Source organism: Equus caballus, chromosome 19 (genome assembly GCF_041296265.1).
Source record: "Equus caballus isolate H_3958 breed thoroughbred chromosome 19, TB-T2T, whole genome shotgun sequence".
Classification (NCBI taxonomy): Eukaryota; Metazoa; Chordata; class Mammalia; order Perissodactyla; family Equidae; genus Equus; species Equus caballus.
This window is the reverse complement of record NC_091702.1, coordinates 41121442-41148851: the sequence shown is the minus strand read 5'-3', so window position 1 is coordinate 41148851 and position 27410 is coordinate 41121442. Positions and strand designations below refer to the sequence as shown.

The following is a 27410-nucleotide window of genomic DNA, read 5'->3' as shown; positions in this document are numbered from 1 at the left end:
CAGAACAACTGAGTAGCATCTCTACCTTCTCACGATAAAAAAAAAAGAGATAGAGGAAAAAATAGACTCTTGCCAAGTGCTATATATCATTATTTTTTTTAGTGTTTGCAAAAGCTTTAGGACATGCATAATTTATAACCAATGGACCAAATTCTCCTGTTGTGGATTTCTTTGCTTCGTGACGATATAATTCAAATCACAGTGCTGTATGTTATTTTATAATGAGCATACAAATTATGACCATCTTTGGAAGTTTTCACGGGAGAGTATTATAAGACTAATGTTGATGTGTTGGTAGATTTGCGCATATCCGTCTCTCCTGTACATTACTTTCTGAGTGGTCAAAAAGAGTGGAGATCTATGTGTTTTAAGCATGTGCCTACTTTAGATTGTCTTTTTTCTTTTATTGGTTTTGTTAAAAAAAAAAAGGACATTTATTTCCCACACAATCACAAAAAGGAAAGAAAGAAAGAAAAAGCTTGGCAAAGCAATATTTTGTATTCATTTCAGGAACTCTCAACCTGATCGAGAAAAATGATGGAACATCTTCTCGTCTTCAGGTGCCCAAGACGTATTTAGTCCCTGAGAATCGTCCTAAGAGAGGCATTTTCCGGTTAGCCTGCAGCTTCAAGAAGACCCGGCACAGGCGAGAGGCTGGCAGAGCTGAAAGCTCAGAGGATGACATCGGACTTGCCGGGGCGCGTAGAGGACAGTGCTGGGCTGGTAAGAAATGGAGTTATCATTCATCTATTCATTCCTGGAAAAAAAAAAAAAGGAAACACACCCTCCGAACTCAAGATGTCTATTGATTTATCCCCTTTAACAGGCAAGACACTTGAGAACCCACCGTCTTGGGGCTCCTTAGCGTTTTTATTGAGAGAAGAACATCCCTGGCGAGTTCCCACAGGGGCCGGGGAGTCCGAGGACCAGGCGGGGCGGGGGCGGCCGGGAGCGGCCGGCTTTTCTTTTCTGCCATAAAGGCCTTCACAATGTCTGCTGGAATCTCAACGGTTAAAGGGAGCTCGCTGCACAAAGGGGCGCTATGGCTGTAATCGGGAAATAAATTTGATTTTCTGAATCCTTTGGCAGCTGGTGACAAAGGGCCAGGTATGGCGCCGCGGCGGGGGGGATCCTTGCAGAAGGGGCCGCTCAGCGGGGCGTGGGCCCAGGATGCACAAAGGCGGCCGCGCCCGTGGGGGGATCCAGCCGGGGCTCTGGCTGCCGGGTGCATGGCGAAGTCTGGCCCCCCCCCCGAGCTCCGAGCCCCGGGCTCCCGGGGTGGGGGCCCTTAGCGGCTGGCCCCGGATCGGCCGGGGTGGGGTGTGGGGGGGGGGGCTCCAGTGGGGCGCCGGCCTGGTTGACCGAGGCCACTGTCCCCACTGCTGGCCTAGCTGCGCAGGGACTGAGTCCCAGGGACACCTCCTGAAGGAGAAGGGACCCCCACCCAGTGTCTTAAACCTGGAACTCCAAGGGCCTTTTGCTGGGGCCACAAACAGCAAGAGACTTAAAGCTTCAATCAGTTCATCCAGAAATGGCCACAAACCCCTTGCCTAATTCAGCCTTTTGCTGGGGTTTTCGAGAGGTCACCAGAAATTCTGCACTCATGAAGGTTTCCCAGATCATCCCAGGCTCCCTGAACTGGGGGACCCCTTTTGTCTTTATTTACGGCGTTATCTTCAGTGGCTTCATGAGCCTCGCCTGTCTGTCCTGTTTTAAGTCCCTTAAGGGCACTGGTGGATCTTATTTTTCCTTTGATGACCAAGGAGAAGTGCTGGGGAAACCTAGGGAATAGTAGCTGCAAGGCTTCTAAGGGCAGGAATTAATGCGTCGTTCATTCATTCAGAAACATTTACAGGGCACAGCTCACTGGCCTCCCAGCCCGGTACTGATGTCAGAATGTTTTCACCTCCTCTCCCCGTCTTGCTGCTGCGTCAGCTGCAGTAACAGTATCTGTCACACGCTCGGGGAACAGAAAGTGGCCTGCTCCCCCACCAGCCCTGAAGGCCCTTGAGGCAGAAGCACAGGCTCGCTCCTCCTCATGCTTAGAGTTGTGTGTGGCCATGTTTCCTCAGCCACCACTTCAGACACTAGCCAAAATGTGCACCATGAGGCAGTCCGTGGTGTCGATTTTATATGTAGGGGATGAAGGCATTCCAGCAAAGCAGGCTTATAAAGGAGCAAAATGTGTTAAATAACATACAGCTTACTAAGCCTCTTTCACACTCCGTCCGTGCCAATCTGTACATAAATGGAGCCCAGTATCTCTAGCTGCTATTAAAATACAAGTGGCCATATATTTTTATTGCAGAAATGGGGTTTTCCTGCTGGACTAATTCTTCCTCAGGCTTGATTCATTTTGGCGGAATCTTCCACTTGACCCTTTCTCTCAGAATCAACACCACCAAATATAATACCAAAACTTCTTGCTCCGTGTCCTTAGAATCTTTCTGAGAGGGGTCTTTTTTTTCTGCAGGAGCCATTTTATTTCAGGTTGATCCCTAATTAAATTCAGTAGAATCTAGGCCCTGTGTGCGTGAATGTGGACCCGTGCGTGTGAGAATGGTGTTTGCAATCAGCAGTAAGAAGCCTGGAAAAGAGCCCTGATTAAATGAGAATCTAAATATAGAACAAGTACCCCAGGGTTTCTAGAAAGATAAATTATTCTCAACCCAGCACAGTGACAGCGGCTGACAACGTGTTTGTCTATGTCATAATGGAGTAGTTTTATTTGTGTGCTGTAATGCTGCTAGCATAAGAATATAATGATCATGCTCACAGAATGCCAGGTATAGGAAGGTTCCAACTGCTTCATTATGTTACTTATCTATCACTGCATAACAAATTACCACAAACATAGTGGCTTCAAATGACTGACATTTATTATCTCACAGTTTCTGTGGGTCTGGAGTCTAGGTACAGCTTAGCTGGGTCCCCTGTTTCAGAGTCTCTCACAACGCTCTAATCCAGGTGTCCGCCAGGGCTGGGGTCTCATCTGAAACTTGACTGGGGAAGGATCCACTCCCCAGCTCATGTGGGTTGTTGACAGGATTCAGTTCCTTGGGGGTTCCTAGACTGAGGGCCTCGGCTCCTTGTGGGCTGTCAGCCAGAGGTCTCCCTCAGTTCCTTGCTGTGTGGACCTCTCTATACGGCAATTTACCGCATCAAAACCAGCAAGAGAGACAGTCAATAGACTGTGCTAGTAAGATGAGTGTTCCAGTCTTATGTAATATAATCATGGGAGTGACAACCCACCACCATTGCCAAATTTATTGGTTAGAAACAAGTCACAGGTCCTGCCCCCACTTGGAGGGAGGAGGAGGCATGGACCATAGGGGCCTCCTTAGAGTCTGTCCACCACATTCATTTCTCTTCCAGGTAGACTGAGGCCCTAAGATGGGCGTGTGCCTTGGTCTCAATCTCCGTGAGTTAGTTTAGTGGCTAGACTTTCATCCAGCACTTCTCTTCGGTCTGTGTTCTTTCCTTTATAGCATACCTCCATAATACAAGTTGAAAATTTGTGAAGTCTCTGGTTCTGGAAAGCAGACCATGGGCTCTACACCCTAGGTTGCTACCAGGTTAAATCTGCCTCCCCCGTAATCACTGTAGTCCCCTACAAAAGAATTCAATTCCCCTGGCCCCCACAAAATATCCCCAAACCAAAATGGTAGAAAGAAGCCCCTTTCCAGATCAATTAAATCAGAAAATTTTAAGAATCTCTGGATTTTCTTTGTCCCCCACCCCTACCCTGCCTAACTCCTTTTAACAGATAAGAAAACAGGTCTAGGAAAAAGAAGTGATTTATTCCAGCTCACGCTGACATAGCCTGGTTCTCTTTCTTTTTAACACATTTAAAACAATCACAGAGAATGTGCTGGCTTGAGCAACCGACCACAGGAAGGGCTGGCTCTCCATGGCAGCCTGCAACTCCAGGTCCCACCCAGGCCCTGAGACCAAAAAGAAAACAATCAAATAAATGAGGGTCCTAATCCCACAACCCATGTTGCCTTTTCAGGGAGAAAAACTACTCTGATCATAAATTCTGAACAGGCAAAGTCTACTTAAATCATTAATTCCCAAGGGACCACACATCACTGACAGATAAAGCACAGCTTAATGGGACCCTAGCTTTGCCTCTGTGATTTCAGTAAGATTACAATTCTCACCTCAAGAAATGGAAGTTAAGTCTAGTTTGACAAGAAGAGTGTGTGTGTGTGTTTTTTTGGGGGAGCAGGGGGTCCAAATCTCTGTCTTACCTCTTTGCTACACTAGAAAGAAAAGTAGCATATTCTGACCTCCAGTCACGGCATTTGGCCAAACAGTGTCCCAGCAAAGTTATGAACAAAATTTCCTCCTCCACTTGTGTTCTCATGAAAGGGGCCTCTGGCTGCATTCACCTTCCATTGTTCTCAGAGAATAATGAAGGAACAAATGAAACAGGATGCACTGAGTTTTGTGCCTGTTCATCTTGAGTTAAGACGCCATAAGTTACCTCTTTGCTGGCTTTGAAAAGCTGAAATTGCTCCATTTGTTGGAGTGGTTCGGAGACGAAGAGGGTGCTCCTAGGATGAGCTAAATAAGTACTTCTGATCCTGGGCTGCCTTGGTTTTATCTCCTGGGCCCAAATGGACTTTCTGAAGGTGCTTGTTTTCCAACATCGACAATCAGAAATATACTTCAGAAAAATAACCATTGAATCATTTGGGAAGAAATAAAGAAAGAACATTTACTTTAGCAATAAGATGATCTCTTCTGGGATGCATGACTAATTTGGTGGAAATGTTTCTATTTTAAATAAAGTCCACATGAGCATTAGAATAACATGGATTGATTTTCAGGGTGCTTAGACATGCTGACCTCACCATTTCCTGAATGTGGACTGTCAGGACTCTGTCTTTTTGCACGAGCTGCCCTCCATACCTGGAGTAGCTTGTGCCTCCTTTTTCTGACAAACTTCTTCCTACTCACCTGTTCGGGTCGACCGTCACCTCCTCTGTGAATCCCACCACCGCTCTCCTCACTACGCCCAGAGGCAGTCCCTTCCCTCTTTGGACTCCCACGGCCCTTCTTCATAGCTCTGTCTGGACATTGACTCCTTTTGCCGCCGAGAGACTGATAAACATGACAGTGGGGATTTGATCTCATTCATTTTCACTTTCATTTTGCAGGCCTTGCAGGACTTCTCCAGCTCACGGTGGCACATGTTTGATGGGTGGATGAATTGGTAAATTGCTTTGAGGAAAATCTCTTTGACTTGATTATTCTGAATCTTTGTTAACAAATTCTTACGAGCATTCCTGGGTCTCTGCAGCCAGATCTCGAACAGCATGGAAATGATAGAGAGCTGCTCTGTGCAAATGTGTGCTTTAGAGGGAACAGACAGACTTCCAGGTGGCAATGTGGCACAAATGAGTCAGAGCGCTCCTGGAAATCAGAAGGGGATTACTTCTCTACCATCCCATATTCCCAATCATTCCCTACATTTCCTGGGCGCTCAGTGTATCCTGACACTATACTACACACTTTACATGGACCATCACAAAGTCCCTTTGAGGTGGGCCCTATTGTGCTCATTTTACAGATGAGAAGACTGAGACACAAAGATGAAGTAGGTTGCCCTAGGTCTGCCAGCTAGTGACAGAGCAAGTGTTAGAGCCTGAGCTGTCTGACTGCAGAGCCCAGCTCACCACCTCTAAAGGCTCCCAGAAGCTCTGTCCCAGGTATTCATTGGCTGTAACTGAGCATCTATGACACGCTAGTTCTTGCTTCCGGTGCCTCAGATACTTAGATGAAAGAGATTGGGTCACTGCCCTTGAAGTTCTCTAAGGAGGGGTGGAGGTGGGAACTCAGATAAGCACACAAATTATTATAATGCAGGATGGACTGAAAGTGTCATAAAGAGGCGTGTGCTATGGGGAGGGAGCACGCACCATCTGGGGTATGGATCAGGACAGGCTTCTTGTAGGAGGTGGCATGTGCAGTAAGTCTTGAAGGATGGGAAGGATATTAACAGATTTGTGGGGAGGGATCCAGAGAGAGGCTATGGAGGAGAGCCCTAGTGGGCCCAGGTGGGAGCCGTGGGAAAGGAGGCTGGGAGGTGAGGCTGCGCCAGCACACAGAGGCCCCTCCTCCCCCCATCTGCCTGGAGGATGCGGCCAATCTGATAAGCAGAGCCAGCGGCTATTTTAAATGAGCGAGGAGAACCTGCAGGAGAGATGGGTGAAGCACAGCCTGGTGGGGCTGAAGCTCCAACTAGTAGTTTAACGTCTCTGTTAAACAGGTTCCAAACTTGCCCCTCCTTTCTGAAGTGTCTACCTTCCCTGTTGGTTTCTGACAGCTCTCTATGCCAGCTCCCACATCCCCTACCCACCCCTCATTACCTTCTAATTTTGATTTGAGAGTTCCTTGGGAATTTCTTATTACCCTTCAGGTAGTTGGAGGGGGTGACTAACTTGTTTCTCGGTCTCCCCTACCGAGAGCCTTTCTGTTCCAGTTCTGTGATCATCCTCAGCTTTCCTTAGCTGCTCCTGCACAGCCCCAGTAGCACTCAGCCATGGAGCCCCAAGTTTTAAATATCACCTAAATGGTCCCTTTGCCCTCTCTCAGCCTACATAAACATTCTTAAAATCCCATTGTCTAATAAAGTGAGTTGAAACTCACTCATGTGAATCCACTTAATGGCTTTGAAATGAAGTGCTGTTGAGGAGTTCAACCGACAAGGTGTTCAGGGGAAGGGCTCAAGTCTGTCGTTCCTGTGATGGTATCCTCCACCTCTGCCTGAATGTGTCCAGTTGTTGTGTTCACCGTCTGGCGAGGAGCCTTGGCACCTTCCTCCCTCCCCTGTGTCACTAGCTGGGGTGATTCCAAACCCACTGGAGAAGCTGAGGCCACACTTTAGGAATTCGGTACTTCCACTTCTCCTCTCGGCCCTGTGGCTTCTGCTCACTCATGCCTTCCGCTCCCTGTGGCTTAGGGAGATTGTACAGCAATTGAAAACATTCTTTGAAGGGGGTGCCTTGTTTGTTCATCTTTGAATCCACTTAGCCTGGGCTCTGCTCACCAAGGTTATTCAATAAGTGTTTATTGACTTGCTTCTTTCCAGTTCACTAGACCTCATGGACTTGGAATCCATTCCCCACCTCTCCTCTGGTTGTGTCGCCCACAAGAGTGGTCCCAGCCATTCTGGCTCCCTTCACCCGGCTTTGTAAGTCTTGTTCCCTGACGCTGTATAATCATGTGCTTAGCTCCATTCTGAACCTCCTCCTACTTATCATGTCCCTCTAAACCTGCAACTTGGCGCTCAAAATGGAGACAATGGGCTTTGAAATAGTCTTTGAACTCCAAAGTGCTGGGCCAGTGTAGAGAATACAAGTATAGTGCTGTGGTTCCTATGAAGGACTATAACGGGGAAGAATAGTGGTGGGAGTGGGATGGTGGGATAAGAAATGACTTTAACATACACAGACAAGGCAAATGACTGTGAGTTGCACATACTAGTCTTAGGAGAATAATTATCTTCTTGCTTAACAAATATTGATTAGATATGCCTTGTATATTTTTAGTTGGAAAACAAAATGGATTTCTTTCACTAGTATATTTATGATTTCATTCCATCGACTTCCAAAATCTATTTGAGAAACATGCAGTGAGTTATCAATCAGGGAAAGAGAAAGAATTTATCTATTGGCCCCAGCTTTAAAACTGTGTGACCACTTCCGCTCTCTTGTCTCTCCTTTTGTAAAATGAGGAGGTTAGAAAAGATAATCTGTAAAGTCTCTCCTGGCAGTGACAGTCTATGGTTTATTGAGAAAACTAAACCATATTTTCTTTTTCGATTTCTTATAGGACCGAGTTCACCTTCTGTATGTCTCATCTTGATTTACATCTTGCTATTTGCCATTCTTTGTTGAAGTATAGTTTCCCCTGGCTAGACCATGTGCCCTCCCAGGTCAGGAATGTGTCTTGTTCAGCTTTGTGCTGTTCTAACATCGTACCTGGCATGTAACAGATGCTCAATAAATATTGTCAAATGGAGAGGTCAGAGATGCTGAAGACATCTCTGTCTTCAGATGATTAGGAGAATGGGCTAATGAATGAAAGTGAGCACTCATGTACTTGGAAAGGATTTTTACCGAGAGAAAAAGATTTCAAACAACCGGTCTGAAAATGTTCTTGAGGGGTTGTTTCCCACATCATCTGAGGGTGGTGAACTAGGTAAGACTAAAAGGATAACATGTCTCTATTGTACCTGGTGTGTTCAGTTTGTATTCATTTTCTGACTTCTTTTGGATTTAGCTGGTGTCTGTCTGACCATCTCTGATCCCTGACAGCATTTTAACATAATAAGCAGCTTCACAGGTTGATGGAGAAGAGCCTTCTGTACACACCTAGCTGCTTGTTCAGGAGTGTCTGGGTTGTTGTGGCTGGCTCATCATTCCATCTGAGCTAAGGTGATGTCAAGACATCATTTCTAAGTGGAAAACTCAGTCATTCGTCCAGATGCTTTGTTTTCAAGAAGCAGATACCCTGACCTTTGGTAACATGTGTATATGAAGGCCTGTATCAGGGTCCATTAATTTGAAGGGGTCCAAGAATACCCTAAAAGTGGATACAAAATGTTGAGACTGTGCCAAGACTGCTGAGTTCGGGGACTGACTGAATGATTTCCTTCTTATCAGAACGACAGCCATGGTCTTAGTTTAGTCACTGCGTTTTTTTAGAGCAGCTTACATTACTGTGGGTTTACTTTCCCTTGTGAAAAATTAATTTCATAAATAGGATCATTCAGACAGGAAATGTTGTTTAGAGGATGCTGCAGTTTTGGTAACAGCATGACATCTCATGCATCAGAATCCCTTGGTGTCATCTCCTTCAGGCCTGGAAAGGGTCCTAGACAGCACAGCTTCCAAGGTCTGTTGTCTGCTGGAGTCCAAGCCAAGAAGGTTCAATTCCTGAACAGATTCAGTGGGCAGAACGTACTCTGTAAACTCAAGTCAAGAGTCTGGAACATGGCCGGACAAGTGCTATGTCTTGCTTGGCCGAGCAGATAGAATGAGAGGGAAAAATAAATAGAGAAGATGAGGACTGAAATAATTAAAAAAGTAAAATTCAAGGGCAGATAAATAGAAAGGGGAAATATTTTACTGGTCTAAAATTGAAGAAATGTAGAACTGAGTATACAAGGAATTGTGAAATGAGTTCAGTCCTCTGTATAAATAGGGAAGCTGAGGCTCAGAGAAGGGCCAGGACTGCCCAGGGTCACACAGCTAGTTAGAGACACACCTGGCATTGGAAGCCAGGCCTTCTGACTCCGGTGCCAGTAATAGGAGACCATAAAGTCAGCCAAAACTTATTTTACTAAGGTCATTTATGTTTATTTAATAAAGCCAGAGAGTCAGAGAAGAAAAAGTAATTTAATTAGTTATGATCACCAGTTGTATTGGCCCTCAATTCCTTCTGCCCTTTCTTTCTGTGAAGAGTGTTTGCTACGGTTCAGTTGTCCTCCCAAACTCTCCCTGAGGCCTTGCATCTTGCAAGAGGAAGAAACTCTCATCTGCTTTGTCTCAGGAGAGGAACCTGTAAAGACAGCCACCTGAGGACTTGCCAGAGCAGCCCCTCGGAGAATAAGATTTTATCCAAACCTGTTGTTTCTTTAGAAGCCCTTTTTTCAGTCTTTAAACATGGGACAGTTCGAACATTTCTTAGGTAGCATAGGCGTGTTTATTTGACTGCGTGGCAGATAATATTTTTGAAGAATTAACGGCTGTGTTCTCATTCCGCTCCCACCTCCACCCCCAGCAGACACTCACATCTGGGATTTCCTTCTGCCCCGAGGCCCTTCCTCTCTGGTCCAAACAGCTGGGGCCTAATCCCAGCACTGGCTGCTTCCAGGAAGGGTGTTGCAGAGAAACAGGCGTCAATTCCTGCATGTCCCAGGGAGTAGCTGGGGACAAGGCTGGAAGAGTAACCAGGGTCAGCTTATGAGGGCTTTAAATGCTCAATGAAAGCGTTTTTTCTTGATCCTATAGGCCGTGGGATGGCCAGAGGAAGTCTTTAAAGCAGAAATACTGTGATCAGATTTAGTGTTCAGAAAAGACCCTGGTTGAGCTGTGGAGGGTGGGGATGGCAGAGGGAGTTCGCAGTGGGGAGCCAAATGACTGGGCTCTTGCAATTGTCGAGGGAGAGGTGCTGATGGCTTGACCTTGGGCAGTTCCAATAAGGATGAAAAGGAGATGGATTCAGTGGGAAAAAGCTAGAAGGAAGGTTTGGAAGGATCTGGCTGTGACGAGCAGAGGGTGGAGGAGGCCCATGAGGTTGGGGGTTTGAAGTGAGGGAGGGGTAGTCCAGGAAAATGAGAATTCTGGCTTGGGAGCTACAGCATATCTAGGGGAGTAGGTGGAGTGGAGAGGAGTGGCGGGATGCGGGGCAACGGGGGAGAGGCAATGACAAGTTCAGCTTCTGGCCCATTGAGTTAAGGAGCTTCCAGGATGTGTAGGTAGGTGGGTATTTCCTATAGGGAGCTGGAAATGCAGGTCTGGAATCAGGACTACAGCTGAACAGGTAGACGTTGCAAGCCAGGTGGTGACAGTAGCCATGGGCCTGAGTCTCAGATGAGTTTATGTCTAAACAAGTGTTCAACACTCTAACCATAGTGTCAGTGTTCTATACTGTCGCAGTACCAATCTTTCTAACGCACAACTGAGACTGAGTACCCTACTGCTATGCACAAACTTCAGTGGCTTTTTTAATGAAAAATGAAAGATTTCTTTCAAGGGCCTTCATGACCTGGCCTCACCCTGCTCTTCTGGAATTATTTCTTCTACATGTAAATACCCCTCCGCTCCTTACAAATTGAACTGTCTCTTCTTGAATGTGCTTTAGTTCTCCTGCCCGTTCTCATCTGTCTGCTTGGAACGCTTCTTCCATTTCTTCCAGTTGAAATCTTATCCATTCTTCAATGGATCAAATGAAATCTTTCCTGGTCACCCCCATAAGTGGTCTTTTGGATTCTTATACCTCATAGTTTGAATTGTGATAACGCTTCTGCTCTGTGACACCCCTCCACCCACCACCACCACGACATACCTTGGACCCTCCGCAGCCCCCAGGACTTCCACATGGTACACTCAAGGAAGAGACACCTGTGCAGATGCAGAGAACAGATAGGGCAGATCTTGGCCTATCTTGAAATTCAAAAAAATTTCAAGTCGAGGATGTGGAATTACAAGAACCTGGACCTTTGAATTTTATACAGTAAATAATAGATTTGGAAGACTACATTAACAACCTGGCTTCCTTACCCCAGATTGGATGAAGACTCTCCAGACTTGGGGAGAAGGGAGTTGGAGGGGACTTGATGAGGGAGAGAGTTTTATGGGGTTCAGGATGAGAGAACCAAGCCTGGGGGTACCACTCAGGCAGAAGAGGAATCAGCTTCTAGAGGTCACATAGGCTCTGTTCTGGTGGGCACTGACCCTCTGGTCTCCATCCCACCCAGTCTCCATGCACCTGGTCTCCATCCACCCAGTCTCCATCCACCCAGTCTCCATCCAACCCAATCTCTATCCCGCCCAGTCTCCATCCAGCCCGGTCTCTGTCCCACCAGTCTCCATCTCCATCCCACCCAGTTTCCATCCCACCACCACATTGTTGGTGTCAAGGAGCCTCAGCAGCTGTCCTTCCTGTTGGACCACGGCCATGGACCATCCATCAGGAACCAGTCCTGTCAGTGCCCAGAGACTTTGGATAGTCCCTATCTGGCTTGCCCATGTAGACAACTCCCTTTCCAACAGCCTGGGACTCTCTTAAGCTCCCAAGATAAAGGGTGGGATCCCAGATATCCAGAGGACTGAGGGTGATGTGAACTTCTTCCCTACATGTCTATACTTCTGTGACATAACATGGAAATAGCTCAAAATTTCTTCCTTGCAGAAATATCCTCCTGTTACATACTTCTCTATTGACATCAGATTATAATCTTTTTTGTGTTGTAGATATTTATTACTGCTGGCTATATTCTGTTTGCTTCTGCAGATACACTCTCCACTCTGCTCTCTTCCCCAGAGGCTGGTCAGTGTGGGCCTCAGGCCTTTGGGTTTCTGTTGGGTTCAGCCAATGGGGAGCCCTGGCAGCAGGTTGGAGGCAGGGGGAGAGTGAGGTCAGGGCATTTATTTCCCTAGTTGTCTCCCTGTTGGGTTGTCTTCTCAGGGAAGCTCTTTCTGAACTCTTCTCTCCTGAGTTCCTGTAACCTCTCCTTCCTCTTGTTCCTTCCAAATGGGACGTAACCATTTCTCTGTTATGGCTGCGTCAGGTTACCACACTTATCTCATACTTCCCTACACCCTGCCTATATTGTCATGACTAGTGCCTTTATTCAGCTCCTTGAATTATCCTGATTTGGATGTGACATCTGTTTTCTGCTGGAACCCAGTTGCAGATTATATTTTCCAAAGAAGGTTAAAACACTATCTCCCATGCCACATACTCCTCTTACAAGGTGACTTTGACAATTCTCCCTCGAGAGGAAGTGACACTGTGACTTCTAAACTAGTCATAAAAGATGATATAGCTTCTACTCGATTCTCTTGGGACGTTCACCTTTGGCGCCCTGAGCTGTTACGTAAACAGTATGTCCTCAGGCTGCCATGTAGTGAGGAAGCCCAAGCTGGCCCACCCAGAGAGACAATATGGAGAGGCTCTGAGACTACAGGAGGGGACAGGTTCCTGGCCAGCCCCAGCTGCTTCAGCACTCCCTATCTGACTGCAGCTACAGGAGGGACTGGAGCTGGAATCTCTCAGCTGAGCTCTTCTCAAATCCGTGTCCCACAGATGCTATGAAAGATACTAAAACGATTGTTGTTTTAAGCTGCTAAAATTGGAGTGAACTGTTAGGCAGCAATAGATTACCAGGACAGACCCTGACAGATTTGTTATTTAAACGTTTCTCCCTTCTGAGCTGTGAGTTTTCTGTGGTGAAAGGATCATGCCTTACTCTATTCCTTAGAGCCCCTATCACACCACAGTCCATTCATGAATATTTGTGAATGGGTCCAAAGGATATGGATGATTTGAGTGTGGGTCCTTAAGGGAGACTTGAGTGTTCTGCTCACTTGGGAAATAAGAAAATAGAGAACATTGCGTTGTTGACCACATGAAGGCAGACTTGTGGGTCTACTTCTTCTCCTTACAAGTAGGCCTCTTTGAACCCCGTTGACCAAGAGCAATGTCCCTCGGATTTAAGATATTCTTTTAAAATAATATTTGCCTTAAGAAGTAGAACACTAATTGTGCCAAAATGAGATCATGGACTTTCCCAAAAACTTATCTAAAGCCCCATGCTAGCTGTGGCCTCTGTGTTTTGTTTCGTGTGTGTGTGTGTGTGTGTGTGTGTGTGTGTGTGTTTTGTCGGTTCAAGGCCAGAAAGAGAACTGTCCCAAACTGGGAAATGGAGTTAGATGTGGGAAAAGAGGCCACTGCTCGGATAACATTCCTGAGATGATGGGTTTGAAAAGTGGGTGTGCCAGAAATTTCCTGGAAAGTTTATTTTTGCTGAGTTTTAAGCCTGACTTCAGGCCATTAGAGTTCTTGGACAATGCTAGTTTGTTGAAACATGTAGAAAACCAGCTGCCCCTAGAAATGAGGCACTCTCTTGCCAGCTGAGAGTTTTGTGGTCTGGCTTGTCTGTGTGCTTGAACATTTAACTTTTAAAGCAAATGGTAAGGAAAGGTCAGAGGGACGCTGTGTCGCTCAGATGCAGGGCTGATCAGAGCTCATCTAGACCAGTGCCTCTCCCAGGGGAGCTTGTGAAAATGCAGATTCTGACTCAGGCCATCTGGAGGAGGGCTGACACTCTGTAGTTCTCACCACCTCCCAGGTGCGGCTGGTGCTGGTCCACTGACTACACTTTGAGGCCCACTGGAGGGCCTTGCTTACTCACTCTGGGGAGGCCCCCAATCTGACCACCTCCATTGGGCAGTGCTCCTGTTGGGGCTCAAAGTTTTTTTTTAATTGCAAGAATCTTCTAGTAAGATGAAAATGCCCTTGGGTTGGGGGAGGGGTGGTGGTACAGAAAGGGTCTCCACCTGAATTTGTTCAGAAATATGTCATTGCTGTTGAAAATAAAAACGAATCATAACAACTAAACTTATGGAAATTCACCCTTTGGCGGGCTCCGTCCATGCTAAAGGCTTTGTGTGTTCTGTTGACTCATCTGATCTTTACAATCACCTGGTGAGCAGGTCCTATTGTGCCCTTCTAACACACGAGGAAACTGAGGCACAGAAAAGTTAAGTTCCCTGCCCCGGGCCAAACAGCCAGTGAGGAGCAGCACTGAGATTCGCTGTCAGACATCGGAGCCCCAGGTCCCGAAGAGGACAAGGGAGGCTCCTGTACCTAGCAGGAGGGTCAGCTCCCGGAGGAGGCAGGAGACAGTGTGAAAGGCCAGCCTTGCCAACCTCTTAGTATTTCCAGAGACACTGTGGCTGCATGCTTGGCCTAAAGTGATGGTGTTTTGTCCACATTAAACAATTCATCCATGTCTTTATTTAGCATTTACTGAACATGCAGTGATGCACCAGACCCTGCACTGGGCGCTGGGGGACACAGCTGAAGGAGCTTTATCCCTGCTGTCAGGGAGTTCAGAGTTGCCTGGAGGAGGATGAATAGCACCAATGCCAGGAGGACAGAAGCAAAAACATGCAACCACTCACAGCTAATCCCATTGCCATTATCGTGACCATGGAACAGCCCCTTTCAAATGCTGAGGTTATAAAGTCTCTGCCCCCAACACTTATTCTCTCAAGGATTGAGTAGATGCCTTGTGGCATCTTTATCGACCCCGTTTGCATAGTCCTGCTGCTCTGTCTTTCCTGACGCTGTGTCCTCCTCTTTCTAAAGTACCTTTCAGCCCTTTCCCCTTTGTCTAAATCCTACCCAAGGAACAGGCCACCTCCCCCATGAAAGTTGTCCAGATCCCCCTCAACACATGTCACATGGGCCTGCCGTCATCCAGGGTGACCAACTGTCCCAGTTTGCCTGGGACTGAAGAGCTTCCTGGGGTACTGCGTTTTTACTGCTGCATAACGAATACCACAAATTGAGCAGCTTAGAACAGTACCCATGTTTGCTCACGGTTCTGTAGGGGGAAGTCCAGGCATGGCATGGCTGGGTCCTCTGCTTAGAGTCTCAAAGGCTGAAATTGAGGTGTCTGCCAGGCTGAATTTGCCTCGGGAGGCTCCGTTTTCAAGCTCGTTCCAATTGTTGGGAGAATTCAGTTTCTTGTAGTGTAGGGCTGAGATCCCTACTCAGCTGTCAGCTAGAGGCCACTCAGCTCCAAGAGGCCACCCATCTTCCTTGCCATGTGACCACCTCCATCTTCAAAGCCTCAGTGCACCTCCTTGTGCTTTGGATCTCTCTGGCTTCTCTGTCTCTGACCTCCAGACCCAGATTTAAAGGGCTCCTCTGATAAGGTCAGGCCCACCCAGCAGATCTCCCTACCTTAATGTCTACTTATTTACCCCTGCAAAGTCCCTTAATAGCAACACCTAAGTTTACTGTTTGGTTGAATAACTGAGTGGAGCTGTGTGTCCAGCAGGGGCCAGGAATTTGGGGAGTCGTCCTAGAATTCTTCCCGCCACATCTGGGGTGAAAGGTTCTTGGTGCTAAAACGGGGACAGTCCCAGGCAAACTGGGATGGTTGGTCACTTTGTCAGCGAGTTCAGCAAGGATCAGCATTGCTTATTCATCTCTCTTCCTCACTTCTGACCATAACCCACAGCTCTGCACATAACTGATTCTTTGTAAGATGCACTGGATCTGGGTGACAGGCAGCTGCTGCTTTTGCACGTGCATCAGTGCCATGCAGTGTTGGGACAAGAGGGGCATTGTGGCGGAGACCCCGTGGACACCAAGTCAGACAAACTTGGATTTGCATTCTAACTTGTCACCTTTCTAAGCTTTGGCTAGACACCGAAACTCTTCTATAAAACATAGATAGTAACAATACCCACCTATTAATGTTGCTATGAGGATCACATGCAATCATGTATATTAAGCGTTGAATTCAAGGCCTGGTGTGTAGTAAGTATTCAGTGAAACCAGCTATTATTAGCATTACCATACCCGAGTCAGCTGAGTCCTAGCAAACAGGTATTGTCTGGGGTGCATCTTAGGCAAGAAGCAGAGGGAAGGGCTGTCTGGCTGACCATTTACGGTCCCCAGCCCTTGGAATAATAGAAGGGTTTTCCTGCAGTAATGTCCTGGCCAATCTAGGTAACTGAGCTCTAGTCTGAAAATTCCTTTGGTAATTTAGTGCAAGAAACACATCTTCCTTCAATTTAAAACTTTTGGGTGGTACAGCAGTACAGATGTTAAATATTTTCTGTGTATGACTCCAGAGGGTAGGGGGTGGGTCGGTAATTCTGAATCCTTTGAACATCTTAGCGGCCTCTCTGGATGAAAGGTGCGTGTTGAATGTGGCATTTTATGAAATTAAAAGAAAATAATTTTCTGCTAAAACAGCTGTGGGATCTCTACAGTCCGGAGGGATGTCTCAAAGCAGTCGGTGCACCTCGGGGCTCAGGGCCCTTTGGGAAACATCTGGAAACTGCACATCCAGCTCCAAATGGTAAATCAAGTATAAAGTTGTTTATTGAGGAATTTCTTCATGGCATTTCATTGCAAAAAAGAAGGAACTTCTAGGACAAGCTTGTGCCGCGAAAAGTGTATAAAGAGGATTTTATTGTTTTAATTAAAATAATTTCAACTTTGAATGATTCTTTACAAAACAACACACAGACAGAAACAAAAGATGTCCAAACATCTCCTACTCCTAGAGCACGCAGCTTTAGCTTTAAAGGGGGACGTACTGCCTTTGTCCCGGATCCAGCCAACCAGGTGGTCACACCATCGGCAAACCAATAACAATTACAGACATTACAATTTTCTGCTTCGCTGCCATCAACAAACATTGAGCAGTGGGGCAGAGAACGCCTGGAACATCAGCAGTGCGAATAGAAAAGGAAGACAAACAGACTTGTCTCCCAAGATTTAGAGTAGGCCTCAGGCAGCTCCAGAGCTAAAAAAAACCTCCTTCCTCCCTTCCTTCAACACAACTGTTCCAGCCAGGCTCCCCTAATACCTGAGCTTAGGGGAGCTTAGAGGACTGTAACAGGCCCCAACAGGGGCCCTGGTGACCTCCACAATAAATCACTTCAGTAAATCGTCCGCGAGATAGGGACTTCTCTCAGTCCCTGCCCGTCCCACGCTGCCTGCAGGTTGGTTTTAAGAAGCTGAAGTTGAGGGGAAATTTTTTTAAATTTCCTTTTCAACTCTGTTTGTTTGTGTGGATCGTATTTCCCATCATGAACGTTATTTTTCAAAATCTTAAATCTGTGAGCTGTTCGGCCCTTCTTTTCCGTGTCATTGAAAAGAAAGTTCCATCCCCAATGACTTTGATGTCATTGATAGTAACCCTTTTCAATGGCAGTCTCTGGGCCGGAGAGGACTTCAGAGGGCCAGGGGTTACCTAACATGGCTAGTCATCAGCACCAGCCTGGAGGTTCCCAGACCTCCGGAATCAGGATCTGGGGGTTGGTCCAGACAGTGTGTTTAAATGCCAGTGCCCCTCATCCAGCCCTTGGTGAATCTGATATGGCTTTTGTGAGATATACATCTGGGAACCGCAGGAGGTCTCAATCTTCTCCCCACCCTGTCATCCCAGTTTATAGATGTGAAAACTAGGTTCCAGAAAGAGGTCAAGATCTGTCCAAGGTCGTGTGGTAAGTGGCAGGGGTCTCCTGACTCAGTCCATCACTGTTTCCATGGCCTGTCCATCTCCTGAAAAGGTCTCCTTGTTGGCCCATCAGGGACAGGGACGTTTCCCCAGCAGCTATGCATGTGGCGATTCTGACTCCAGGGCTCGGGAATGGCCCTGTAGTGAAGGGAGTGGCAGCAGAGTTTGAATTCATAGGACAGTTGCCTCTTCTGGCGACCACATTCACGTCACAGAAACCTCACTTGGAAGAAACTCAGTTCCTTGCCCGACTCACTCCATCTGGCTCAGCGCCCTGCGGGTCATTTCTCTTGTCTACTGTGTTTGTCCAAGATGGGTCATTGTAGCTAAATTTGAGATTTATAGCAGCAATGATATCACTACTGGTGGACTCTTTGTTTCCCTTTTCTCCTTTCCCCTTTCTTTCCTTCCTTCTTTCCTTCCTTCCTTCTTTCTAAGAAGAGAGAACAGTTATTTCCCCTAGCCACTAATCCTTAGAATAATTATTTGCTGGAACTTTATGAGCATCTGTGGCACGAAGCTGAGTGCAGACATCACCTCTGTGCACAGGAACCACCGGGGTGTTTGTTGGGAGCATCAGTTGAGGGCGCTGTATGTCCTGGATTCGTGCCTTCTTTCCTTTCTAAAAAAGGAAAAACAAGTTTTAATCTGTCTGTCATCACTCTTCAGTTCACTGCCGTCTGTGGGGGCAGTGGTGGGAGGGGGCAGTTTTCAACTCTAACATTCACGTGAAATAGTTTATTCATAATTTAGAAAACCAATGACTTTACTTAGGACCATTTTTTCTCTTTCTCACCTTCTCTTTTTTTTTTCTTTTCTCTCTTTTCTTCCTCAGTCTTTTTGTTTCTTCCCTTCACCCTTCCTTGTTGTTTGTCTCTCCCTTCTCCTCCTCATCTGTCGTCGTCATCATCATCATCATCATCATCATCACTGTCATCATTGTTTCCTACCCTAGAGCTGGCATACAGAAGAGAGAGGAGGAGGGAGCAGGGGAGGGGAGGAGAAGAAGAAATTAGTGGATGAACGAATACAAGAATGTAATTATGATTACCACCGCTCTGGTTTGGGCACCTGTGCAGAGGTCTGAGATGGTATAATCCACATTTTGAACTGCTTAAACAGGAGATTTTCCTGGAATTCCCTCCTGCCTCATTGCATTTGATATGGGGGAGCTAAGAAAAGGTTATAGTTCATTTTGAGAAGATAGTGAATTTGAGGGTCTCCATCCTAAGCCAAAATTCTCTTCTCTCTCTGCCACCACGCAATCTCGGACACTGCCTTTTATGTCTACACTAGATGGACCTCAGCTGCAGCTTGAGGGGTCTGAACACACGTGAAACAGCTAAATGACACCCGCCAACTTCTACTCTAAACCAATTTCATCCCCCACTGACTTTGTTTTAAGCACCACAATTTTGTAACCTGGGAATCGTCTACATTCAGTGCCGTGCTGAGCCATATTGCAAACTGAGGCAAAAGGGAAAAATCAGTAATAGATCCTGTCTTTATTTAAAATTTTAATATTTTATACATCAGGAATGTTTTGCATTCATTTTTATTTTTAAAAATAATTTTTATTTTAAAAATATTGTTTATCTTGGCTATTGAGTTTTTTGACACCCCCTTCAATTCTTTTCTTTTTTTTTTTGCTGAGGAAGATTTACCCTGAGCTAACATCTATTGCAAATCTTCCTCTTTTTGCTTGAGGAAGATTTGCCCGGTGCTAACGTCTGTGCCAATCTTCCTCCATTTCATATGTGGGTCGCCACCACAGCACAGCCATGGATGAGTGGTGTAGGTCCATGCCCAGGAACCAAGCCCTGGCCGCCGAAGTGGAGTACACTGGGTCAGCCCCAATTTTGCACAGTGGTCTCAGCTTTGCCTAACCACCCCCAACTCTCCAGTGCTCAGTTGACCAAGTCCAAAGTCCTGCTACTTCGACCTTGTAACTTTCTCTGTTCATCTCTCTCTTTCTCTCTGCCTGTCTGTCTCTCTCATTTCCAGTGCCACCACTTCGTATGAGGCCACGATCGTTTCTATCCAGGATATAGCAACAGCCTCCTAACTTGTCTTCCTGCTTCATCCACCCTTGCTCTCTCTCAGCCCTTTTTCTCCAGTGATTTCAGGGTGACTTTCTAAAACACAAAGCCTCTACTTGACTTCTTCCAGTGTGTTCCTATTGCCAACCAAATCGCTCCCACCATCCAGCTTGACATGGAGGCTCCTGTGAGGTTTCGCCTCAGCCTTCCCTCCATCTTCGCTTCCCCTGGTTCCCAAGGCATGAAACCAGTGCTCCCCCTTTTCCTGGTTAGGGAGGGTGGAACCTGAGCATACAGGAAGCACACCAGGCCTCTTGAGAGGGAAGGTACTTGTGAAAAAGTAAATCAGAAGTCAAATAAGCTTCGACCTGGTTTCCTGTTTCCCCTTCTTGGTGATTCAGAATTGTTATAGCATGTTAAAGCCTCTGAGAAGAGTAGGGTAAGAAAACTCTTTACCTGTAATACAACATTTCCCTAATACTTGCCCTTTGAACCTCTTTTGAAAATTTAGAGTCAACTTTTTAAGAGAAATATTTTGCAGAGCAGTTTGAGAAACGTTGGTCTAATGGCAAAAACCTTTTGGACAATCAATCAAAAAACCAAGGTTCTAGGGTTGCCACTGACGGTCATTCAGTCCATCATCCGTATTACAAGCAATGAATTCTGAGCAAACCAAAATGGACGTGACGTTAAGTTTTGGCCTCCAAGAGTGCACTGGGAAAATCGACAAACGAATTCGGTAAGAGATGTCACAGCCATAGGAACAAAACAAACGAACAAGTCCTGCTGGGGAGTCAGAAGGACCTTTGTAGAAGAAAGATTTTTGAACTGGATCTTGAAAGAGTGAGAGTTTGTGGATGGAAAAGCAAAGAGATACTTTTCTAAGAGCAGGACCAGTGTACGTAAAGAGCACAAAAAGACGTCAAATAGGTGGGAAATGGTGAACAGTGCATGTGACGGCATGGGGTTGGAGGTGGCGAAGAGTTCCCCAAGAGGACGAGTCCCACATTTCACAATCCAGAGGGCACTGTGTGAATGGCTAACCTTTGAGTTGTGCAGTGCACAGCCTGCATGCCTGAACATGGTGGCCTTGGAGCACATGTTAGAGTTGGGCAAGGCCATATCCTAGAGTGATACTAGACTTGAGACTTTAGTCAGAACACAGCCATGGCCTACTGAAATCACACTGCTATTGGTTTAACTTCTTTAAATCTATGTAATAGATGATTATTTAAAAATTTTAAAACATTTGAACAAAATATACATTTAGAATGAAAAGCAAAACCCCCACCCTTCCTTTATCCCACCCCAAACCCAATCTTCTCCTCCTCGCTCTACTCCCAGATGACACCTCTATCAACGGTTTGGGTGTATCCTTCCAGAATTTACATGTATATATTTGTACACTTATGAATATATACTTGCTCTGTATTTCTAGAAAAAATAACTAGAAGTGGAATTGCTGAGCTGAAGGGTATGCATACTTTTATTTTGATTATACTCTCAAAAGGACAAACCACCACCAATAGAGTTGGAGGGTGCTCAGCGGTAAGATATTAAACATATTGAACAGTGCAGATCCGTGAAGGGAGGTCTGGTAAGATAAGCTTCTGTTCATTGCTCTTTTTCTTGACTGTTTTTTGACACTGTCTCTCCCAGATAAAGTTTGTGCAAGGGGCCGGCCCCGTGGCTGTGTGGTTAGGTTCACGCACTCTGCTTCGGTGGCCCAGGGTTTCCTTGGTGCAGATCCTGGGTGCGGACATGGCACCGCTGGTCAGGCCATGCTGAGGTGGCGTCCCACATGCCTCAACTAGAAGCACCTGCAACTAGACTATACAACTCTATACCGGGGAGACTTTAGGCAGAAGTAAAAAGGAAGCTTGGCAACAGATGTTAGCTCAGGTGCCAATCTTTTAAAAAAAAAAAGTTTATGCAAAAGGCTCTGATTTCTAGGTTGCTAATTTCATCCTCTGCTGGAGAAGGCATGTACCATTCCTTTCTGAGGCAAATCTTTGACCACGTCTACCAGCCATTCTTTGGGTCATTTTTCTGAATTAACTAGTTAGAACCAAAAATAAAGTGACAAGGTAGTCTAAAAGTCTCAGAGAGTTCAGTGCTGGGAAAAATGATGGATGGAAAGAGAAACCTCTCGGGCTGCTGTGTCCCATTTTACAAATGAGAACACTTGGATCAAGAGGTGAAGTGACGTGGGAAGGCCACACCGAGAGTGGGTGGCAGACGCAGCAGTGCGGTTCTGGGCTGCTGGGCTGCACCCCCTATGCCCACCTGCCCCAGGCCAGGTGGCTTCTGTGTGGCAGTACTTCTGTGATGGGCACAGCCCTGTACAGCTTTCAGGACACGTTTGTGCTGATTATTTCGTGTTCCCTGCCTGCTCACAGACCTAGGAAGGGAGATGAGACAGTGCTGGAGTGCACGGGAGTCCTCGAAATCAGTGTCCCCAGGCCCTTCTGGAGACGTTCCTTTTTTTTTCTTTTTCCCAAAATCCACTTTTAATTACTTATTTCTCACTTAATTATAAATGGCTCTTTACATGGATAGTCATAACTTTCATAAAATCTAAAGGATGTACCTAAACCACACAAAGTTTTACTAGCAACAATTCTTAAGCCGTTGCAATGGTTAGTGACAGGGAGATGGCACCCAGCCCTTACACCTGCTTTCTGTTTAATTCGGTTATTTGGGTTTTACCATTTCAACATTCATACATGGAATAAACTGACTGTCAACTATGAGGTCAAAAGTAAATGCTGCCCGTGTTTTCTACATGTAACTCTCAACCTGCAGTTTTAAAACTTTAGCTAGAATCATCACAAAACCCACATTAATAACGCAAGCATTTAAACAAACAAATACTTTTAGTTTTCACTTTTTCTCTTTTACCTGTGGAAACAAATGGTCCTTAAATGCTTCCAGACTGTGGCCTAGGCTAACGAGTCGACCGGTTGCAAAGATGAGGGGTGACTTTTCCTTACTTCCCAGGCAGCGGTGCAGAAGTTTCCAGGCTTTCTCCCCTCTGCTCCAGCTGGAAAGGAACCCCAGAGGAGCTCAGAAAATCACGAATGGAGTGGAAGAACAGCCTCAGAAAAGTCAGGATGCCAAATCATCATGGTTTGATTTCTGCTTTCATGCACAAGCAGTTTTAGAGAAAGCAAAGCAAGACGCATCAGAGACACCACAAACCTAGTCTGGAGACACGTTCTTTAGCAGACAACCCCCGTACCCTGCTGTGTTGTCCTCATGCCGCTATCACCACTCAGAATGTGATTTATTTATTTCTATTTGCCATCCATCGTGCCCTCCCTCCCCCAGAACAGGAGCTCTGGGAGAGCAGGGACTTTTGTCTGTGACCATGTCCCACGCGCCTAAGACAATGCCTGGCACGTACTAGCTGCTCAGTGAATGTTTGTGGAGTGACAGGATGCACTGAGTGTCTGCCTTAGTTCTGCCGCTAGAACAGAACGCCACAGACTGGGCGGCTTGCAAACAACAGAAGTTTACTTTGTACAGCTCTGGAGGCTGGGAAGTCAGAGATCAAGGTGCCAGCAGATTTGGTATTTGGTAAGGACCCTCTTCCTGGTTCATAGACTGCCATCTTCCTACTGTGTCCCCACGTGGTGGAAGCGGCGAGGGAGCTCTCTCAGGTCTCTTTTATAAAGGCACTAATCCCATTCATGAGGGCTCCTCTCTCACGTCCTGATTGCTGCCCAAAGGCCCCACCTCCTGTTACCATCTCATTGGGGGTCAGAGTTTCAACACTAGAATGTGGGGGAGACACAAAACAGACCCTAGTGGTGACTGAGGAAGCTCTTGTAGGTGTATAGCCTGTCTCTCTAGGGAGATGAAAAAGTTGAGGCCAGTCAATGTCGTGGCCGTGTTGAGGTGTGAATCAGGCGGTGGGGGAGGGGGTGTGGAGACAAATAGAGACCGAGGACAGTCTCCCAGCTCTTGGTGCCAGGGTACAATGACCTCAACCAAATAGCCCGAGGGAATTGAAACAGTTCTTTTCATCATTCACTGGATTTCTTTCCAAAACCTTCAAATCCTGTGGAGGAACAAAAGTAGGAGGATTATTTATGATCTTTGGTCCTTTTTTCTTTTTTTAACCTTGAAGCTGAGTGAACACAAACAATGGAGCTTACCCAAGAAGAATGTTGAAAGTTGCCCTTGGTTGTTTCACCCAAGTTCATCCGGCTGTTGAGAAGTGGCAGAGGAAATATGTCAGCCAGTGGTGTTGACAAATGTTAGTTTACGGAGAGTTCGGCCAAGTTCAGAGGATATTTGACACACATGGCTTGCCACCCGCTTCTCAGGACCGGGAAAAAGGAACCACAAATATCTCATCATGTCCCTATGCCTTGGTCTCCTCGTCTGTAAAAGAGAGTGACAAAGAACTAGCTCACCATGTTTGAGGATGCAGCAAGCTGGTGAGTACGAAAGTGCCCTGTAGACTGTCAGAGGCTGTGCAGATGCATCGTGTTCCTTAGGAAAGGACCCGAATTCTGCCTGGTAAAGGTGGCATATCCCAGTGTTAGGATAATTTATTGAGACGTCCATTTGGAATTCGTTCTTACTGCATTTTTGTCTCTCTCGTTCTAGGTAGATTGGCCTTTGGGTTTCCTTGTTTCAGGACTCTTTGGGCCACAGGATTGAAAGCAGGAGTTCTTCAAGATCGTTCTCTCTCCCTTTCTGGCCTGGCATTAGAGAAGATTGTGCTAATGGAGGAAGGAGGCAGCCGGGGGAGGCTGGGGAGCAGAAGGTGAGAGAAGGGGAGGGGGTGGAAAGCCGGCTGGAGAGGTTCTCTCAGACCTGAACGGTCCAGGTCCTTACTCCCTTCCCTCCCAGGGCCCCAGGGAGGAGGGAGAGCTTCCCTGGGCCCATGGACCCCCATCTTCTGCAGAGGCCACGGCCCAGGAGCAGGTGAGCGGCTGGCCTGTCAGGACCTTGGGCTGTGAGAACATCAATACCCAGAGGCCCTTCCATGGCCTCCAGGTGAGTGGTGCCACCGTGCTTCCAGGATGAGCCTCGCTCACTTCTGACCAAATGGGTGACTTTCTCCACCAGCCTGGTGAACTGGACGCTCCTAATCAGAATTAATTTGTTTTCAGAAAAAAATCACGTGGTGTTTCTTTCGTGCCCATGTTTGTGGAATAAAACCCATCGCCTGCTCCATACAGAACACTATCTGATAAATGCCCTCTGACAAAAACGCTAGGTAAATAGCCACACCTGGACGAGACATATCCTGAAAGAACCAGTAGGAGTCAGGAAATCTCAGTCCTGTTTTTGCCTCTGGCGCTAACTAGCTCCGTGACCTTAAGTCAGTCACTTCCCCGATCTGTGCTTCCATTTATTTATTGGCTGAATAAAGAGAACTGGCCTCAATTCCTGGTCCGTGTTACTGCAAATTTAGAATGGATTTGGGAAACATGGAATAGTCACGAAACCGTATTCTTAACCGAAGATATAGTTTAGAAACTGTTCCAGGACTGCTAATCTCCTCTTCAAAAAGAATTGACTTTTCGGAAAAGCAGAGTTTCTGCAACGACAGAAGACAGCCCGAAAAAATGTGACATTATGTCTGTTACCTGCTTAAGCCACACTTGTTCATGCACTTGTGGTCTCTCTGTCGGGATTTTGGTCTTCATGGTAATGTGTACCTCTCGAGATTTTCATTCTAAAAAGAAAAGCGCCTTTGAAAAAAACCCATCCTTCCATAACGGGCTCATCTTTCACTGGGGCTGGAGCAGTGTAAACACAACCGCAGGAGGCTCCGTGTTTATGTTTTCCCAATGACTTCCAGATCAAATTTGCTGTGTTTACAAGATGGAGACACTTTTTCTAACCGCCAGCATTGCAGATTCAAAGTGGGGGGAGGAGGGGGCAGTGGGGACGCCCCAGCTGGGCTCTCTCTGCTTCCAGTTACGTTGCATCTCTGGCAGTGACTCCGTGGTGCCCCAGCAGGATGAGCGCCTAGCTCAGCAGCCCACTGTAGACACTGACTTTTCATACTTAAATCGAATCAAGATGCCAGGTTATTATGATGATGATTTTAAACTTTAAGCCTCAGGCCTAGAGGTAGGATCCTGACTACAGAGAGAATCTTTTTTTTCCATGCTTGGCAATTGTTTTACTGTTCCCTATGCCTCCCTCAGTTCTTGCCTCATCCAGACTCTGTGAATCTCATTTTGAAGTTTCTCTTAATTCCCTTGAATCGTGAACAGTGTTAACCAGAAGCCCCTAGGGGAGCATGAAATTTGCAGGTCATCTCTTAAGGTACCTGTTAGTATTCAGACATGAAGCCCTTGAATCTTTTACCTTGAAAAAACATATCCCTTTAAAACAACCATTTCACTTAAATGCCCTTATGTCAGATGCTTAATGCTTATTTTGACCATGGAGCTGGCACCCCAACTGGCTGTCACAATGTCCTTGCAGGGATTTGTCAGTGGGCAGTGGGAGGCATTGGTTCGTCCATCAGTGTCTTCCATTCTTTCATGGGGAGGAGAGCGGAATTGCCTTCAGGAGCCTGAGTCGCATCAGGAGCTGATCCACCAGCAGCACTGCCCGGCTGTATGACTTTGGCCGAGCTTGACTCTCTGAGGCCCAGTTTCCTCTTCTGCTTTGGGGATAAGCTGCCGTTCCATGGGAGATGCCAGGCATGAAAGGACCTTATACTTAGTAAAACACCATGGAAGTGAGAAGTTCTGTGACCATCAGGCTCAAGATTCCTGGGAAGGTGGCTAATGGGGGTCAGGGATGCTCTCTGTTGCTATGCAACTGGGGATGTTTGTAAAAACAAGTTAAAAATTTTTGTTTAAATCATTAACATCCCTGAAACTCAGACCTGAGGTGTCCAGTGTCTCTCCAGCACTCGCTTACCTTTCCTTGGACTCTGCCATTACCGTGGCAAACACGTCCCTCACTGGGATTCCAGTTGTCCCCCTGTCAACGGGAGGGTTGGACTTGCTGGGGTCTAAGGAGCCTTTCAGCTCCAATGGGCCGCCCTTTTGCTCCGTGCTTCTCAGGCTGGTGTGTAGGAAGACGTGACGGAGTTAGAGGGGAGAAAAGGAGAGTCTCCGCTCATACTTCTACTGAAAGCTTTTTTGGAAATAAATAAGCAAATGCAAACTTTATTACCAGGAAACTCAGATCTGAACCGATTTTAATGAGCGCTCTTATTCGATGTTTTAATTTCAAATACGTGTTCTTTGACTGTCCCCATCTCACTCACAGACCACGCACACGTACAGGTGGGCATGCATCATACATACACACCTATTTCTACTCTCTCCCTCCCTCCCTCCTTTCTTTCTTTCTTCCTGATTTGATTGTAAGTGTCTTATTGTATGCTATTTAAAATTTTTTTGAAATTGAGTAAGTAAGAATATTATTTTTTTAAAAGCAAAAAAAAAAGATGATTTATAAAGGAAGTGGGCTGTGCTCTTTTGTATTTTCAGTTCTGTAATTTTGTTGCTGCAACTCACGATGCAAGTTCTCCGCTGGCTGGTAATCAAATAAAGCCTTCACCTGGGTCTGGAGACGTTTTGTAGACCTGACCCTGA

The 27410-nt window shown here is 46.4% G+C and overlaps 1 long non-coding RNA gene across 3 annotated transcripts; it reads left to right on the top strand.

Moving 5' to 3' along the window:
- The first annotated feature begins 328 nt into the window (after nt 1-328).
- On the top strand, nt 329-27410 carry LOC106782006 (uncharacterized). 3 transcript variants are annotated; one of them, XR_011428808.1, is made up of 5 exons: nt 329-723; nt 23960-24272; nt 24445-24604; nt 24746-24837; nt 24954-27386. It is a non-coding gene; the product is annotated as an uncharacterized lncRNA (long non-coding RNA). The 3 variants fall into 3 exon arrangements; XR_011428809.1 differs by lacking the exon at nt 329-723 and adding an exon at nt 924-1107; XR_011428810.1 differs by lacking the exon at nt 24746-24837 and having other exon boundaries at nt 24954-27410.